The 5,039-nt window shown below is 34.4% G+C and overlaps 1 long non-coding RNA gene across 1 annotated transcript; it reads left to right on the top strand.

Moving 5' to 3' along the window:
• Positions 1 to 200: 200 nt before the first annotated feature.
• Positions 201 to 3,864, top strand: LOC110778935 (uncharacterized). Its single transcript, XR_008918911.1, has 4 exons — positions 201 to 324; positions 540 to 599; positions 764 to 965; positions 3,609 to 3,864. It is a non-coding gene; the product is annotated as an uncharacterized lncRNA (long non-coding RNA).
• Positions 3,865 to 5,039: the final 1,175 nt, after the last annotated feature.

The following is a 5,039-nucleotide window of genomic DNA, read 5'->3' as shown; positions in this document are numbered from 1 at the left end:
CGGCTTTGTACTGTACAAAAGTACTTGATATGGAGTTTCTGATTGTTCGGATTGTTCATTGTTCTTAATTACTCAGGTTCTGGTTGAGTACAGAAGTAAGGATCCTAATCACGTGGAGTGGGCCAAGGCTTTGAAGGAGCTCTACTTACCAGGTTTGAGGGATTATGTTAAGAGTTTCTATCCACTTGGACTACTGTGGAGTTTCTATAGCAAAGCTATTGTCTCTGCTGCGCCTAAATCCCCTGCACCAGCTGCTCCTGCAACACCCCCACCACCTCCTGCTCCTTTCTTCTCAGATCTAAACCTTCCTCTTCAAAACCAAAGGTTGGGATGTCTATCGTTTTTCCCCTCAAAATCCTTCTATTATTCGGTTAATTTTTTCGTGACCATACTTTTTTCATTCCTAGTCCCGAGAAAGGTCACTGATGACATGAAGGCAAAGAACCGTGCTGACCGCAGTGGTGTTGTCCCTGTTTGTGTATGAGATGACATTTTCTTTTCCATAGCTGATTAGTTTCCCTTTTGCACTTCTTATTTAGCGAATGGAAGAACTTGAAAGTGAAACGAGAAGAATGAGGAAAGATCTAGACAAAGAAAAGGTACAAGGGGAAACTTCTTTTTATCTCCTTTTCTTTCTCTTCCTATTTTCTCCTGCTGCAAGAAGAATTTGTTGATTGTAGTCTAAAGTAGGGCTAAGCAATTCTGTGTAAATGAGTAATTGTCCAAGACAGAAAGTAACCTTTTTGTGGTTTGCTTGTTTCAGCCAGAAGGCATCTATAGCTGAACTGAAAACATAGCTAGATGAAGAGCGTGACCAAAGAAGAGAAGAGCGAGAAAAGGCTGCTGCAGATCTGAAAGCTTCAATACAAAGGGTTCAGTCCGAGGCTGAAGAAGAATTAAAACGAGCATCAGATGCTGCTTCGAGGCGAGAAAGAGAACAACAAGAAGTTATCAGTAAACTTCAGGTACCAACCATTACTTTATTATAACCTCTATTTCATCTGTAGATTCAATGTAGGTGATGAATTTGTTTTATTTTTATTATCTGGAATCAGAAACATCGATATAGAGTATAAGACTATATGGATTTCTATACCATCTATGGTATTAATGTGCTATTGTTTTCACGGATTTCACCCCATTTTGGATTGCTGCATTGATATAGGGTATTAGCAAGTTGGTTGGATTACGCGGTATTAATAGCAAACCAAATTAAGGGTCAAGTGTCTAGCTAGAGTAAGATAACAAGTCCTGACATCCCACCTATGCTGTCACTGACTAGTAATCTGTCATCAGTTTGCCTCTTTTGTTGATGGAAGTAGAGTTTTGGCTTGTAGTTCATGACAAGTAAAAAGGGGAAGAGAATAGCATTGAATTTAACGAGATAAATGAAGTTATGTTTCTCAATCACGAGACCCACTAATGAATCCATGTGTTCAAATCACCGGGCGATGTGGTTTAGTGTACTGCTCGCTTATCGACATTTTGGATTCTATATGTGATGTGACTAATTTCAAAATTGTTTTTCCTACTTAGAAGTAGGGGAGAATGAGTCTTAGAAACATAAAACTAAGTTCATTAGTTGAGAGTTGGGAGAGAAAACGACCATTTTAGTCAACGAGGTTTAAATGTGCATAACATGACCAAAGTATGGGATAATGAGTATTGGCAACCTAATACTAAGTATATCAAACATATGAATGGTTTAAAATACCTATTTTGGTTAATTAGTTGAGAATTGGGAGCGAAAACGACTATTTAAGTCAAAATATGACATATAACGATCAAACGAGACTAAAATAACATTTTCGGTCCTAACTTTGAACTAAAGAACCTAAGGACCCATTTCAAAATTATTACATGATTAATATGCTTAGTTTTAAGTTTTCAATACTCATTCCAATCTATTTATGCACATTTAAGGCTCATTGGGTCATTATAAGTCATATTTAGGCTAAAATGACATTTTTGCTCCTAACTTTGAACTAACGAACCTAAGAACTCATTTCAAACTTACTACATGCTTCATATGATTAGTTTTAACTTTCCAAGGCTCAATCCAATCTATTTATGCACATTTGAGACTTGTTTGGCCATTATAGGTCATATTTAGGCTAAAATGACATTTTCGCTCCCAACTTTGAACTAACAAACCTAAGAACTCATTTCAAACTTACTACATGATTTATATGATTAGTTTTAACTTTCCAAGACACAATCCAATTTATTTATACACATTTGAGACTTGTTTGGCCATTATAGGTCATATTTAGGCTAAAATGACATTTTCGCTCCCACCTTTGAACTAATGAACCTAAAAACTCATTTCAAACTTACTGCATGATTTATATGATTAGTTTTAACTTTCCAAGACTCAATCCAATCTATTTATACACATTTGAGACTTGGTTGGCCATTATAGGTCATATTTAGGCTAAAATGACATTTTCGCTCCCAACTTTGAACTAACGAACCTAAGGACTCACTTCCAACTTATTATATGATTAATATGATTAGTTTTATGTTTCCATGATTCAATCCAATCAATTTATGCACATTTGAGACTTGTTTGGTCGTTATAGGTCATATTTAGGCTAAAATGAGGCATTTTCGCTCCCAACTTTGAACTAACGAACCTAAAAACTCATTTCAAACTTACTACATGATTCATATGATTAGTGTTAACTTTCCAAGACTCAATCCAATCTATTTATGCACATTTGAGACTTGTTTGGCCGTTATAGGTGATATTTAGGCTAAAATGACATTTTCGCTCACAACTTTGAACTAACGAACTTAAGAACTCATTTCAAACTTATTAAATGATTCATATGATTAGTTTTAACTTTCCAAGAATCAATCCAATCTATTTATGCACATTTGAGCCTTTTTTTTACCATTATAGGTCATATTTAGGATAAAATGACATTTTCGCTCCCAACTTTGAATTAACGAACCTAAGAACTCATTTGAAACTTATTACAAGATTTATATGATTAGTTTTAGCTTTCCAAGACTCAATCCAATCTATTTATGCACATTTGAGGCTTGTTTGGCCATTATAGGTCATATTTAGGCTAAAATGACATTTTCGCTCCTAATTTTGAACTAACGAACCTAAGGACTCACTTCCAACTTATTACATGATTAATATGATTAGTTTTAAGTTTCCAAGATTCAATCCAATCGGTTTATGCACATTTGAGACTTGTTTGGTTGTATAGGTCATATTTAAGCTAAAATGAGACATTTTTGCTCCCAACTTTGAACTAAGGAATCTAAAGACTCGTTTTAAACCCTTTAAATGATTAATATGCTTAGTTTTAAGTTTTCAAGACTCCTTCCAATCTATTTACACACATTTAAGGTTCATTGGGTCATGATAGATCATATTTAGACTAAAATGACATTTTCGTTCCCCACTTTGAACTAAAGAACCTAAGGACTCATTTCAAACTTATTACATGATTAATATGCTTAGTTTTAAAGTTTTCAATACTCGTTATAAAATAATTATGCACATTTAAGGCTCATTGGGTCGTTATAGGTCATATTTAGACTAAAATGACATTTAATCTAATGCTCCCATCAAAATTTTATTTTTGAAGGTCTATACTCCGAGGAATGCGCCTTATGCTAGTGAGGAAATTGATGTGGTTCGTGAGCAATGGGATAAGTTTTTTACCTGCAAGTATTTATTATTGGCCTGAGCGCGTTTGATCGAGTTGGCTTAGATGTTATAGAACAATCTTTTATATTAAAATGTATGCGTACGTTGAAATTGGAACACATATATTTTAATGTACTACATGCACTTTGTTTTGGGATATATAATATACAAAACACCAGTTATTGTTTTTATAATTGTTATACAGGTTGCGATATTATTATTGTTGTGACAGGTTTCTATATTTAGTGCTAGGCAATCATCCCTAAATAAGATTAAAATTTTCCCGTCAAAAGTGTTTTGTTGCAGCGTACATATATATATGTACCCTGCAACAAGGGTGTAAAATTTGGCAAAATTTTAGACTTGTTGCAGCGTACAAATAGATGTACCCTGCAACAGGTGGGGTCTTTTGCAGCGTACACGAATTTGTACGCTGCAACAAGTCAAGATTTTGGCGAAAATTTTGGCACTTGTTACAGCGTACATATACATGTACGCTGTAAAAAAGTACTTTTCACAGCGAACATTGTACGCTGCAACAAGTTCAGACTTGTTGCAGGCCCTCCAGTTACAGCATACGATGTACGCTGCAACAGGGGTCTAAAAGCCCGCTATAATAAGGGTTTTTTCTACTAGTGGTACTACATTTTTATTAAACAATCATCACTTGAGCATTTTTCTACTAGTGCGTCTTCCTTGATTCCTCCCTTAATCCTTCCCTTTTTATCTCTCCTCACCCATTTTTATAAATCATCATGCATGTTGCGCCAATTTTAATTTTTTGGGATTTTTCACCCGGATAATTTAATAAATCAAACTCAAGATATATAGAAAACTTACAAAATATTAAGATATATAAGTTCTTGTTTATCATCATCAACAGTGAATGGAACAAATAACAACACCAGCTCAATCATCTCGGTCAAGAATCATAAGAAAGAACCCGCAAAGTATAAATGTAGGAGAAGAAGGAATTAATCAGAGAGCTCGATAACAAGTAATTTACTAAAGAAACAGAAAGTATTAGTATTAACCTAGAAATTAATGTTTGTGTGGTATATGAAATGTTGACTGTTTTTTTTTTTATTGTTTCCTATCTCCAAACCCATGTAATGTCAGTTGGGTAGATGACCCAGTGGGTAAATATAATTCTTCTTCCTGAGACCACGATTTGCATTAAACATTAGAAAATGAGACTTTTTGGATTGAGTGATGCACCACAATAACTTTCATTGGATTTATACACACAGTAGTTAAAATTTCAAACGGGAAGAACATTTATGAATTACTAACATTGGAAACGGATAAAGGAAAATAGACATAGAGAGTAGTAGTTCATACTTCTTCTGTTTCACAATATATCATTATT

The sequence above is a fragment of the Spinacia oleracea genome, chromosome 4 (assembly GCF_020520425.1).
Source record: "Spinacia oleracea cultivar Varoflay chromosome 4, BTI_SOV_V1, whole genome shotgun sequence".
Taxonomy (NCBI): Eukaryota; Viridiplantae; Streptophyta; class Magnoliopsida; order Caryophyllales; family Amaranthaceae; genus Spinacia; species Spinacia oleracea.
The sequence above is the reverse complement of the archived record's forward strand: the minus strand, read 5'-3'. Positions and strand labels throughout refer to the sequence as shown.